Here is a 14976-nt window from a genome sequence, read left to right on the forward strand (position 1 = left end):
ACCTGAACCCTCAGGTGTCTTTTACTATTTCCCCCTCCACAAAGCTGCTTTTAAGCTTCTGCCAGACATCTCAAAGCCCCTCAAACTCCTCTTGCCTCCCCTCACTCTCAATTTTAAAAAATCCTACCTCCTGCTTCATGGGAAAAATAATAGGTGGTGACACCCCAAAATGTTCTTCCTTCCACCTCTCAACTTACCTCTAAGAGAACAGAATACCTCCTTACCTCCTTTGCTTCTGTGTCCTCTCCAACGCCAACACTTCCATCACCTATCAGTTACCTCCTCAAGGGTTCAAACTTCCCAGCCCCGCGGCCGCCATTCCCTCCATTGTTCCCATTCTCTAACCCCCCATCAAGCCAATATAGCAACAAATACTCAGCATTGTCTCAAAATCTGCCAGTGTCTCTCTTCTCACTGCCATTGTCTCAGGGAAAGCCCTTCCCACCACTCCCCTGGCCTCCCCTGCTCCCCCCCCCCCCCCCCCGCCCCGTTTCCCTACTTCAGTCACTGGTACCAGAGTAAGCTCCCCAAGGGCAAAGCTAGGCCGATCACTATTTAAAAATCTCTCTTGACTACTTACTACGTCAAGATACCATCTAAAGCCAAAGTTAGGCCTATGAGTGCCTTTGCGTTTTGAGCCCAGCTCTCACCTCTCCCCACGTACGTACATGCTGCCTAATACATCCACCTGCCAAGGGCCACATCCCCGCCAGTGACCTCTGCGCCATTCGTGCAACACTCCAAGCCCTGACACGATGCCGCATCCTCTCCACAGGCGGTTCCCTCTGCCCGCAGCCAGGTAAATGCAGCTCAAATGGCACTTCTGAGAAAAGCCTGCCCCGCTCAGCCTAGACTCCTGTGTCCCATTCTCAGTGTGCACTGCTCATATCTGTGGAGCAGTGGTCACCATGTTATTATTTTTTGTACACATCTGTATATTATTTACATGCCTTCCACCACCTGTGAGATGATCCCAGAAGGCAGGGCCCATGACCCGTACATCTTAGTAGGTACCTGGCATGTTACGTGGCACGTTATTAGAAGCTAAAGAATCGACTGGCAAATAAATGCTAACAAAAGAGAATAATGTCCCACTTCGACGTGAGACTAATCATTTTTTAGAAGATTCTGTTCTGAGTACCAAACAGATCTTCTAGAATAGAAGTATATGGCCTTAATTCTATTTACCAAAACTGGTCATCCTAACCTTCTGCATCACAGTAGAAGAAACACATTTTCAAATGTAAGACTTGGTTAAATCAAATTTTATTTAAATGCATTTTCTGATTGGTTAGTTGGCTTGGGGGTGTTTGGTTGGTTGTTTTGCATTCCTACAATAACTAACTGCATTCCTATATAATTACACCTGTTACACACTTGGTTACAGAGGGCTATGATAGCACTGCAGGATATTAGATCATGAAGCTAAAAAGCAACTATTCAAATGGATGAAAAGACAAATGAAAACTCCCAAACTCAGAATTTTAAGCACAGCTCTAGCCTAGGAGCACTCCCAGGCTTAAACAGTGCATCCTGCCCATGTGCTCAAACATTTGCCTGAGAGCACGGAGATAAAGCTAAAGCAAAAAGATTTCTAATAATTACTAATTCACAATAAATTCTTTGACACACACACAGGAGATGTTAACGTTTAATGTTAGGGAAAACTAAAACTCAACAGTTGAAAGACTCCCTCAAACTCATGAAATTAAACACAAAGCTCAGATTAAAATTCTGAAATCCCTAGCTCTTGGATCCATTATACCTGACTGCTTGATCATTTACATAAAAGTCAGCAATGTCTCCAACTAATAAAGACATATTTTGAAAAGTAGGAAGGCAACTGGAATTGCTGTAATGACACACAATAGTGGAGTACAGTTTTCTTTAAAACACAATAAAGGGTCAATGTGGTATAGGGTAAAAGCTAAAAATCCGCATCTCCTTATCCCTTATTTATTCTCCAACAAAATTAAGAAATGCAAAAAGGAAAAAATTAAGTTACCATTTCAAACCTTCAAGGAATTCTTGCTACATAAATTACACCTTATAAACAAATTATATCTACTTAGTTCCAGCTAATCAAAGTTTTATCACTACTTGAAGCTTTATCTTAGTACTTCTCACGTGCCTACAAATCACATAAATTATTTCAAAAGCAAACAAAGAACTTAATTGGGTCACTCTTGCTTATAGTTATAATCTATATTTGATCGCGTCTTTTATTTAACTCACTGGCGCTGTCTTTTTTTAAACCTTTTTATATGTGGACACCTAACAAATGGGCTAAGACCTTCTCAAGGTGCTTAGCCGCCATAGGAGTCAGCAAAGCAGAAGCAAGCCACAAATACTAAAAGACCTTGGGAGAAAAGCAGCCACGCTGCCAAAGAATCCACACCTCACATATATCATGCCCTCTGCCAAACGCAATAAACATATTCCTGGAAGTTGCAAAAATCAATTTTGTTCAAACCACATTTTTAAATGTATGGTGAGTCATTCCAGAAAATTTGAAATACCGCCCACGGTAAATCAGAAAGTTTTACAGATGCACGTGATGCTTGGACAGTTACCAGAGCACTGATTGGGCCTTGCCTGACGGTGCCAGGAGCATGCTATGTGTGCTTTACAGACGTTTCCCACTCATCACCCTGGGCGTTTCCCACTCATCACCCTGGGAGACAGGCACTATTTCGTGGCCATTTCCCAGAGGAGGAAGTCGAGGCTTGGCGGGGTTAAGTAACTGCCCTAGAGCCGGTCCCACGGAAAGTGGCAGCTGGGCCTAGACACTGGGTGCCCATCGTCGTGCACTCCAGGCTGCAGCCTGATTACGACGCAGAGGCTCCTGTCATCCCGTTCGCCTTTTCTACCTTATTTTTACTCATTGAATATAAAGGACAAATGATAAAAGAGCCCCACGAGGATCAGAATAAAAACTGTTCGTCTGTACGTGTGTAGTTCTCCTGAACACTGGAACTCGGGAACACTCGGTGGCTCCCGCACGCACGCCGTGGTGCTGGGCCAGGCCTTCCCAAGCGCTCCGGGCGTCGGGACTGTTGCCCACACGGGAGCCAGCACACCGGTCCTGCCCTAACTCCGGGGTCGCCCACCCTGCCCTGGGAGGAACTTCCCGTGTCTGAGCGGCCGGCGGGCGCCGGGAGGGCGGCCTGCGAGCCCGCGAGGCCGCGGCCACTTCCCTACCTTGTCCAGGACACAGATTTCTCCTCCCCAGCGGCCAACCTTGCGGTCCGATCTCGGGACCCCGTCCTGTGGACCAGCTCCATCCATCTAGCAAACTTTACCCAGAAGTTTCTGGATTTCACCCCCAAGCGGAATCGCGGGCCGACCGCGCCCAGACCCCTCACCCCCACCCCCCCGCCGGGCGCGCGCCCCACAGGCCTTGCGAACTGCCCCGGGGCCTGCGGGGCGACGCCCCGCCCCGAACGGGCCCGCACGGGAGGGGCGGCCGCCACCCCGCGCAAAATTCCACTCGAGAACCCGGGTGTAGGGGCGGGGCGGGGAAATTGGGAAAAACGAGAACCTGGCGCCCCTACATGCAAGCTTTCCGGTCGGCCGCGCCGCCGCCGCCGCCTCAGCCACAGAGAAACGGTTTCAAATCCTTGCGGGCCGCCGCGGTCGCCGCCGCCCTACCAGCCCAGGGGCGGGGACTTCCGCGCACGCATTCCCCGCCCCCTTCCCACCCTTGCGGTCGCGGCCCGCGCGCGGCGCCGTTGCCATGGCGACGCTCCCGGCAATTCGGAGGCGGGACTTCCGTACTCTTTTCCTCGCACTGGGGTCGCGGTGTGCGCTCCGCGCCGTTGCCATGGCGACGCTCCTGGGTGTCGCGCAGCCTCCAGGCTGGCTGGGTAGCCTGATGGTAAGTAGGCGGGTCCCAGGCGGAGGTTCCCAGGGTAACCCGACAGCTGTCTGCACACTGCTACCCTGGGTCATCCAGCGAGGAGAGTAGCTTGTGAACACTTTAGGGGTTGTGGAGAAGAGACAGGTAAAGGGTAAAGAAAATGGAATCGCTGCAGGGTGTTCACAAAGGTTGTGTCCGTTTGGACGGACGTCATTGAGTCTACAGAAGTGAGAATTTACTGCCTGGTATCTCACAACCCAGACGTGAATGAGGTCGGATTAAACGGGGAAAATGAGCATTAGCTTGTTTCTTTTTTTTTTCTTTCTTTCTTTCTTTTTTTTTTTTTTTTTTTTTTTTTTTTTGCATTCAGAGCTATCCGAGGTCTAAAGAAACTGGACCCCAAATTCTGAAGATGCTGAAATAAAATAAAAGGTTTCGTGTTTACCAATTCTGTGTAGAATAGCAAGATCAAGTGGGAAAATGTAATTTTGCTACTCCCAGGAAGTCTCAGCCACCTCAACGGCAGTCTCCATGTCTGCGTTGCTATGTTGTGATATTCTTTGGTCTTCTATTACATTTCTGGAAAAGCTCTGAAGTATATTTATTTAAATACCAGGCAGAAACAAAATTTAAATTGTAAAAACACTCACTTAAGTGAAATTCAGTTTACCACTGTTTTTCATCTAATTTCACAACAGGATTCCTTCTGCAGTTTCTCTGCAATACCGGTGTGATGCCAAATCTAACATAAGCACAGCTTGAAGCATCTTTTCAGTTTTCCATAAAGAAAATAGAAGACTCATTCATTTGTAACTAGTTACTTTCAAGCTTCCAGAGGGAAGTTGTATGCTCTCCAAGGTGCTTTCTCAAACCCATCCACCAGAAATAAGGACCAACAGTTCTTCATTGTTTCCATGACAAATTATGAAGGCTAAAGGAAGGAAACTATGAAATGCTTTTAGAAATCAGTTTTCCGAAGCGTATTTGAACATGTTTATAGCTAAAGAATGATCAGTAATCCAGATCATTTGCACTGAGATTCAGGGATGCAAAACCCATGCAAGCAATTAATTGCAGGAATTTGACCACTCAGCGAAGTTCGAAATATATAACCACATTGCAGGGAGAACATGAAACGAATTGTTGACAATTGATGTCTAAATGAGAATGGGCAAAAAAATGGAAGATTAAAAAAGGGATCAAGGAGAAAAAAATAAAACAAAGTCAAGTTCTGAGAGGAAATAATTGCAGAGAAAAAATATGACTGAAAGTAAAAAGTAATAAGTAAAAAAAATTATGAAAATAAACTTCTTACATATTTTCCCTAATTAAGTGAAAGGAAGAAGATAAGAAAATCTCCCTTTTCACCTTTAAGAACTAGAAGACTGTCACTTCTTTCATTTAAAGAGTATATTGACCCTTGAACAACATGGGTTGCAACTGCATGGGTCCACTTATACACCATTTTTTTTTCTGTAAATATAGTAGTGTAGTCCTGTAAATGTTTTTTAAACATTTTAACATTTTAAACAATTTAAACATTAAATCTTCCTTATGATTTTCTTATCTCTAGCTTACTTTATTGTAAGAATACAGTAAATGATACATGTATCATACAAAATATGTGTTAATCGGTTGTTTATGTTATCAGTGATGTTAATCAGTTCTGGTCAACAGTTGGTTATTAGTAGTAAAGTTTCAGGAGAGTCAAAAAATTATACATGGATTTTCAACTGGTCAGGCGTTCAGCCACCCTAATTCCCACAAGTCTCAACTGTATATACATATATATTTATGCAAACAAAAATATTGTTATGATATGCATGGAGGTTATTATTGTTATGTTATAAATATGAAGCTGGGATACCAGTTGGAGACTGAGATGTGTTCACCTTAGGATTCAAGCCTATACATCTTATTGAGAGGTCTGGTGGAAAATGTAAAGACCAAGGAACCCCTAGGAAGTAATTCATCCTAAGAGATGGTGAGCAGGTCTGGTTCAGTGATGATACAAACATTGAAGGGGAAGGCAGTTCTCCATAAAGCACAGTGCTGGCCTTGGAATGGCTCCAGCTCTCCTCCTCTTGTTGTAACAGAGTGATTCCTAATCTTTAGAGGGAATGGAACGTCCTTCAAAAATCTTAAAAAGTTATAACCCTCCTCCCTTACTCCTCCACCATGAAATGCCCATATGCCCCAAAATGTGCATACAAATCAAAGGATTTCCAAAATTTCTGAAGCCCATCCATAGAGCCCAGGTTAAGAACTCCTGCGTGTGGATTTTATACCCATTTAAACATTGAGAACGAAGCCATAACCAGCATTTGTGAACCTAATTTCTGAAGGTAGCACACTCAGTCCAGACAACATTGCCCCTAGACTTTGGCTCCAGCAACCTCAGGGCAAGCCTCAGTAAAAAGTAGCAGCAGCAGGGATGCCTTCATCAAGCATCACAAGAAGTGAGAGTAACAGCATCCTCACAGCTACACACACTTAGAGAAAAAGAAATGATATGCAGCGTATGGTAGTTTAGTGACATACGAGTACACATGGGACCCACCCTGGAGGCCTCCATTAATCCTTGGGAAGAAATGGCTGGAATCAGAGTCCATTCAGGGAACTCGAGTGTAAAGTCAGATAAACACTCTTTTGTGACTACTGCAGTAGAGCCCCAAGCTTATGTGGCCTGAAAAATACAGGTTCATGTAAGCCTTTTACGGCCAAACACCTATGGCAACCAATTAATAAGACTTCTATGTCTGGTTACCTTATAAAGCATAATGATTTTTCAGCTCAAAATATATTTATTGAATGCCACTAGGTGTCATTGAACATCTAGTATGTGGCCTCAGGAAATGTTTCCTCTACCAGGAATGCTCTAACACCTTGCTCTTCACTTCAGCTTAAATGTCACTTACTCAGAGAGGCCTTCATTGCTTCTCAATCCACCCCTTATTCTCTTTCAAAGCCCCCTGTTCCTTTTCTCCATTGCATTTATCAAAATTTGTAACCAATTATTAACTAATATTAACAATCTTTTTCAAATGTTTATAGGATCCATAAGGACAGGAACTATATATGCTGTGCTTACCATTGTAGACCCAGCACCTTACAAAGTACCTGCTACTTAGAGACAATCCATAAATGTTTATTGAATCAAAGAATGAAGGCAGATGGGTCTTTTGTGCTTCTCTTCGCACCTGTGGTAGAACATGGCCACCCGTAACTTCCTAGTTTACAAAGCTTCCGTTCAGGAGGCCCGGAAGACTAACTTTTCTGAATCCAAATTTCTTTCTGGCAGAGTGCACTCAATTGGTCTAAAATTTGAATCAAGTGAGAACGCTTAATCAGATCAGGTGTGGTCAGGAGATGGGGCACCCCACCGTATCAACATGACTGTACTAGCTTACCTTTGTGCTAAAGGACAGGGATTGGGATTCCTTTCTTAGAGAAGGGGACTAGGGAGTTACCACAAATGGTTCCAACTTCAACAAAGCTTCAGGAGTTGTGAGAACAAAGATGAGTTTCCACCCGCCAAACGTTGAAAAAATAGTAGGAGGTAATAAGACAAACACCAAATACCACATTTGGAGTCAGATTATGTCACCTGGCTTAAAAGGTATATAAATAATATGTGATGGAAATAGAGGGAAGATAAAGCAAACACTATATAGTGATTATAAAGTCAGGATATGAAAATACATACTCAACCTTGTTTTAGCTTTGATTTTAAAAAGGTATTGAAATTGAAATATTATTCCCATTGAAAATATTGTTTCAGAAAATATATATTATTTCCTATCAGCTACAAGTGACTTAAATGAAAGAAGTTTGTTTCAAAAACAAGTAACATTTTACCTCAATTTTTAAAAATCCAGTGGTAACACAGTTGATAATAGAGTACGAACATGATAGTAAAAACATGACTGTAAAATATAAATTGTTTTTCCTTCCTGTGTGGAAAGTTGATAATGCTATACTTCTCATGTTGAAAGCTATCTGTTTCTTTTCAAAATATAAACTTAAAATTGAGAGATTCGTCTAGATAATCCTGAACCATGTGAATTCAATTATTCCCTATGTAAGACATGGGGAAATATGACCTCTTGCTAATTAGAAAGATAATAATTATTCACACATAGCTTGAAGTAGGCTGCATTTTGTTGTATTAAATCTGATGACCTCTGTATTTTTTTTAAAGATTTTATTTATTTATTTGACAGAGATAGAGACAGCCAGCGAGAGAGGGAACACAAGCAAGGGGAGTGGGAGAGGAAGAAGGAGGCTCATAGTGGAGGAGCCTGACGTGGGGCTCGATCCCGTAACGCTGGGATCACGCCCTGAGCAGAAGGCAGACGCTTAACTGCTGTGCCACCCAGGCGCCCCTGATAACCTCTGTATTTTAAACTCCTCTATAAAATCATAGCACAGATATGGAAGTTACCTCCATTTTGCTTACCCCACTGTCATTTGAGTTTCCTGTTCTATAAAGTCAAATGTAAACCTGATTACAGTAACTTACATCTTTAATTTTAAGATAGATGCATATAAAACTTACATATTTCCTAAAGGCATTCTTCTGATAACCTTAATTGCCCTAAAGACTCATACCAAAAGTAGAAGTCTACACCAATAAATACTGAAAGTGAGTTACAAAATGTGATTATTCCATTTTACATACTTGCCAGACACATAAAGAAAGGAAAACCTGTAGGAATATGCATCAAATGAGGACAGTGATTCTCTAGGCGAAGCAATTAAAGATATTTCAAGTTCTGTCAATTTTACTTACTAGATATCCTCAGATCTCTCCAAAAATAGCACTATTCTGGAAAAACTGACTCAAATTGACACAAAATTTTGCCATTTATTTTTCTCCTCTAAAACTTTTTGAGTCAGGGCTTCAACAACTTCAATGTGAATTTATCCAGTAATTTGAAGGACTGTGAATAATAAACACATAAAAAAGAAAATAGAATACCTAAGAATGAATGCTAGTGACCTATGACCACTGCAGTGGATCACCAGGCAGTTATCCCACTTCCTATCAAAAATAATCAAATTTGGGACGCCTGGGTGGCTCAGTAAGTTAAGCATCTGCCTTTGGCTCAGGGCATGATCCCAGGATCCTGGGATCGAGTCCAGCATCAGGCTCCTTGCTCAGCAGGGAGTCTGCTTCTCCCTTTCCCTCTGCCTCTCTCCCCTGCTCATTCTCTCTCTCTCTCTCTCTTTCAAATAAATAAATAAAGTCTTTTTAAAAAATTATAATCAAAAGTTACCTGTAAAGAGAAATGAAACTTTTCTTCCTAGACTGAGACTTTTGAATTATTCTTATTAGATTATAAAATTTTAATGCTATTATAGGAAATTGGAAGACACTGAAAGTTTTCAAGAAGAAAATAAAATTTATGTGTAATCCTACCACTAAAGAATAACCACTATTAATTAATCGCATTATTTCCTCAAATCATATGTGTGTGTGTGTGTGAGTGTGTAATTATTCTACTGTCTACCTATTGTCCCATCATTTGGATGCAACAAAATTTGCTTAATTATTCTCCTGTGATCGGATATGTAAGTTATTAGCAAGTTCTGACTCATAAATAATATTACAATAAATATCTTTTAATATGTACATCTTGGTTGAAGTTTCAGTTATCTCCATAAAAGATATTCCTATGGACATAAAAAATTAAGGCTTTTGATCAGTGCTGTCAAATTGCTTTCTAGGAGTGTTTTGAAAATTTGCAATCCTATTCAATGTTCCCTGAGAATAGCTGTCTCACATTAATAATTTTCCTAATCTGTGCTAACTGTATATAAAAACAGTCCTCTTTAATATAATTTTCCACTATTAGAAATATTGAAATATTTTTTAAAATCTCTATTAGTTTTGGGGCGCCTGGGTAGCGCAGTCGTTAAAGCATCTGCCTTTGGCTCAGGGCGTGATCCCGGCGTTGCGGGATCGAGCCCCACATCGGGCTCCTCCACTGGGAGCCTGCTTCTTCCTCTCTCACTCGCCTGCTGTGTTCCCTCTCTCGCTGGCTGTCTCTCTGTCACATAAATAAATAAAAAATCTTTTAAAAAAAATCTCTATTAGTTTTTTCCTTTTCTTCATTTGCAAAGGATCTCTTTATCCCTTCGTCCATTTTTCTAGAATTTGACATGAAGTACATAACTTCCGTATTTTGATTTATCGTTTCAAAACCAGCGATGGCTCTATACACAGTACTTAGCATGGGCTGATATTCTAACTAATCAAATTTCAGTTGATTCACCATTTTGCATTATCAAGATACTCTGTATCATTAGAATGAAATAAATGAATGACTCTGAGCTATCTAAATGGAAAGCAATTTATAAATACCAAGAACGATTACTATTATGTAAACACATTAGAGGTAGATATCAAAATAATCCTGCAGCCAGTAAATTCCTTAAATTGGATAGGAAATGATTCAGAACTTCCTATTTACAGGTCACAAAATACAAATGGTAAGACAAAAAAATAGATGCAGTATAAACAGAGCAGGAACACAATTGTGAGGCATATTTTTTTTTCTTCACCACTGAAGAAAAGGCTACCTTTAACACAATGATGCTGGATTCCATTCTTATGCTGGAACGAAGCTGCACTCACCATTCTACCCCTCTCCCTGTGGCTTTATGTATTCTGCCCTCTTGGGCAGGCCATGCTGGAGCTATCCACAGAGAGAAACGGGCTCTTCTCCCCTTGGGTGATATGTATATGCCCTTGGTAGTGTGCATACAAACTGGCAACCACCTGCCGGGGCACTTCAGAGCCTCACCGGTACAGAAATCTCTCCACGAATGTTTCAGCACTCCTCCCTAGCCTGTGAAATTCTAACTTTAGATTGCAACCATTTCGACAAAGCCACCAGGAAAATTCACGGCTAAATTAGCAGCATAAGGATGGTAGTAAAGACAGTTCTGAAGTTTGGATAACTGTCACTAGCTTTGTGACTCAGGTAAATGAAGTGACATCACCTCCCCGAGCCTGAGTTTCTTTACCTTCTGGATGGCATAATTGGGAAAATAAAGTCAACAATGGCGAGATATATGGAAAATTGCTTGATGCTTGACACAGGAGACTTGGGTACCTTTTCACTCCCACCTGTTTTTGCAAGCACTTTTAAAAGTAATAGGTGCCACTAGGAGGCAGCATTCGCCCACAAAGAAGTATTTCTCTCACACACCCACACATTCATGTATGAGCATACGTTGCATATTCGCACACACACTCACACGTTCATATCAACCCCTACATCTCACATTCACACACATACACATACATTGCACATTCACACACACACTTGCACACGTCCCAGGCGATTTTCTTTTCTTTCTCTATTTCTCATATCTTTATGATCTTTCACGTAGAGGTTAAGGTGGGGAAGGATCCTCTGGGTAGATGGGAAATTTCACTGATGAATATCTGTTAATGAGTTTGGGGCCTCAAAAATGAGACCCTATATATTGAAAGAATGATCAATGCCTTAGAAATAAAAGAATTCATTTTTATACTCTAAACCTCTTGCAGATATATAGGACAGCGTGAGAGGAAAGCTAAAATATGCACACCGCTGCATGTAGAAGCCTAATCAGCCATAATCCAAGAGAAGAAAGCTGGTTTTGGGGAGGCACAGCTGGGGACGTCCTCATTTTGAAAGAAGTCCTCCTTGGCCATATGTAGCTTATAGCATCGTTTGGGTCTGCAGTTGCTAGTTAATTACTATCACATAACATGGGAAGACGAATTCAGCCGTGCTAAAATATAGGATGATAAACAGCTCCTTAGCCACAGTTTCACTCTTTCTCCATCTGACTGCCTGTGGGAAGAGGAGGGAAGTACTCCCTGGTCTGTCAGCTGGCAGGGGAGATCACCGCACACCTCCTAAGAAGGGGACAGTTGCGTTTTAATGCTGGGCAACCTGATGACCTAAGCTTTTTAGAAGAAAAACATTTGGGAAAGAGAATCTACCTATGTTACTAAATGGACCACATAATCATGAAATAGAGGGCTGCAACTGGGCAGTTTCTACTGATGGGGCCCTCTAATCCAAATTGCCTCTTCAGATTGCCAAAAGTAGCAGATTTCTCTTTCTATGAAAATATCATTAAATTAGAGGACTCAGTACTATGGCCTAAGCTTCAAAGTCTACTCTGATTGATTTTTCAGGATCCAAGCCTATCCAGCAGCCTGAAATGCCTTCCAATGAACAAAATGATGCAAAATGCCATCCTCAACAAACCTACCATGTTCTAGGAGCTTGTTTATGGAGCAGGTTGAGGGGATACTAGGTAGAGAGGTACTGTAGGCTTAAAATAGGAGAGCTGGGCTCAGGAAACTTTGGCACTGGGAACACCTGATGTTACCAAACAGCAGACATAGAGGCTATAGTTATCAAGAGAGTGTGGTATTAGCAAAGTAATAGACAAATAGATCAATGGAACAGAACAGAGAGCCCAGAAATAGACCACTACGAATACAGTCCACTGATCTTTGATAAAGAAGCAAAAGCAATTCAAAGGAGCAAAGACAGTCTTTTCCATAAATGGTGCTGGAACAACTGGACATCCATATGCAAGAAGATTAATCTAGAACACAGACCTTACATCCATCAAAAAAATTAACTTAAAATAGATCATAGACCTTAACATAAAATGGAAAACTGTAAAACTCCTAGAAGATAACATACGAGCAAATCCAGATGATCTTGGGTATGCAACACCTTTTTTAGATACAATGCCAAAGACACGATCCATGGAATAAATCATTGGTAAGCTGGACTTCATTAAAATCTGCTCTGTGAGAGAGACTATCAAAAAGAATGAGAAGACAAGCCACAGACTGGGAGAAAATATTTGCAAACAATGTATCTGATGGAAGATTGTTATCCAAAATATACAAAGAACTGCTAAGACTTAACAATAAGCAACCCGATTAAAAAAAATGGGCCAATGGTTTTAATAGACCATAGATGGATGGCAAATAAGCATATGAAAAGATGTTCCACATCATATATCATCAGGAAATGCAAATTAAAACAATGAGATACCATGACACACCCATTAGAATGACCAAATTCCAGAACACTGTCCACATCAAACGCCGACAAGGACGTGGAGCAATAGGACTTCTCATTCATTCCCGGTGAGCGAGCAAAACGGTGCAGCCACTTTGGAAAGGCAGCTCAGTGGTTTCTTACGGAACTAAAGGCAGTCTCGGTGAAACAGGCAAAGGTGGCCAAAACTTACTTCCAGTAATACAATACACACTTCCGGTTGTAAAATAAACTCAGTCCTGGGGATGTAATGTACAGCATGGTGACTCTAGCTAATGATACTGCACGGTATAATATATTTGAAAGTTGCTAAGAGAGCAGATCTTAAAAGTTCTCACCGCGAGAAAAAAAATCTGTAACTGTGTGGTGACGGATGGTAACTATACTTATTGTGGTGATCACTTCATAATATATGTATGTCTCAAATCATTATGTTGAATGTGAAATTAATGCAATGTTATATGTCAATTACATCTCGATAACAACAAACAAACAAACATATTCTTACCATATGATCCAGCAATCGGGCTCCTTGGTATTTACCCAAAAGCTGAAAACTTATATTCCCACAAAAATCTGCACACAGATCATGATAGCAGCTTTGTTCATAAACGCTAAAACCTGGAAGCAACGAAGATGTCCTGCAGAGCACAGAGGATTTTTAGGGCAGTGAAAATACTCTCTACAATGGATACATGTCATTATACTTTTGTCCAAATCCATAGAATAGACAGCACCAAGAGTAAACCCTAAGGGAAACCTGGGGTGATGTGTCCGTGTAGGTCTATCTTTGGCTAAAAATGTACCACTTTGGTAAGTGATGTTGATAATGGCTAGGCTCTGCGTGTGTGAGGGTGGGCGGTATATGTGAAATCTCTGTACTTTCCTCTCAATTTTGTTGTAAACCTAAAACTGCTCTAAAAATATAATAAAGCTTTAAAAAATAAATGGTATAACAATTTTAAACATACAATATGTGTTCTTGTTTTGTTTGACATGTGTGGTTTATTTTTATGTTGTTTATGTCCTTTCAACATCGAAATATCCCAAATCTTTCTTGAAAGCAGGTGTGGCAGGGCATACAGGGTATAAAAATATTGAAAAGCTTTTACACCAATTGATAGACAGCTGTTGCCCAAAAGCTTGAGTACCAACCACGAGGCCAACAGCTCTTAGGTCTCCATAAGACCTCCTGCCCTGCTTTCACCAATCTAACTAAAGTGTAATGTCTGATACATCAGGAGGCTTTCAGCCCCCACTCCCCAACCCAGACCTCAGTCCAGGACCGCCATCCATTCTGATTGGCCCCTTATCCTACCAGTTATACCCTTGAGAAAGGTCATAGGTAATAAATACTTAAGTAAATAATCCCCCATTGGGTATGTTCCTTCATTGGGTGGACTATAGGACTTCAGAAATTCTGGATTATGTCTTAGTTGATCCAAGTAGGTAATGGCCTTGTGAAAGAACAGGAAGGCTTAACTGTGAGTTTTTATTAAGAGGCCCTCCGAGATTGAGCAAAAGCCCTTGGAGCCCAGGTCTACATTAGAAAGGCCCCCAGTAACCACTCACGGGATCCCCAAGAAAATCATTACTGATTTTCACTGCTCTGTAGCCCTGTTTAAGTGAGCTGAGGGAAAGTGAGCAATTTAAAATTTTTTCTATGTATTTTTAAATTTTGAAATAATAAAATTAATTAGGAAAGCATTTGCAACAAAAGAGGATAATAGAAAAATATATTCTCTCTTTTCTGGAGCAAACCTTGCAATCATGTCTGGAGCAGGGGGAGATGCTCTAAAATTTTTACGGGTATCTTTCCATTCCTAGACCTGTTACATGGGATGAGGAGGGAGGGTCCATTTTATTTTTTTATTTTTTATTTTAAGATTTTGTTTATTTATTTATTTTTAGAAAGAGGGGAGGGAAAGAACAGAAAAAGTGGAAGAGAGAATCTCCAGCAGACTTGTGCTAAGTGCAGAACAGGGCTCTATCTCATAACCCTGAGATCAGGACCTGAGCTGAAATCAAGAG

General features: G+C 41.2%; 1 protein-coding gene across 7 annotated transcripts in view; it reads right to left on the bottom strand.

Annotated features, from left to right (window-relative positions):
• CEP112 (centrosomal protein 112) overlaps positions 1–3688 on the bottom strand; it is a 437573-nt gene extending 433885 nt beyond the window's left edge. For 5 of the 7 annotated variants that reach the window (XR_015721256.1, XM_087854195.1, XM_045813967.2 and 2 more), the window contains exon 1: positions 3202–3376. The gene's annotated coding sequence lies outside the window, so the exon portion shown is untranslated. Of the gene's footprint in view, positions 1–3201; positions 3378–3554 lie in introns of those variants that run through there. The other 2 variants (XM_087854194.1, XM_045813968.2) reach the window with 2 other exon arrangements.
• Positions 3689–14976: the final 11288 nt, after the last annotated feature.

Source organism: Ursus americanus, chromosome 23 (genome assembly GCF_024610735.1).
Source record: "Ursus americanus isolate L20-20 chromosome 23, mUrsAme1.1.p, whole genome shotgun sequence".
NCBI lineage: Eukaryota > Metazoa > Chordata > Mammalia > Carnivora > Ursidae > Ursus > Ursus americanus.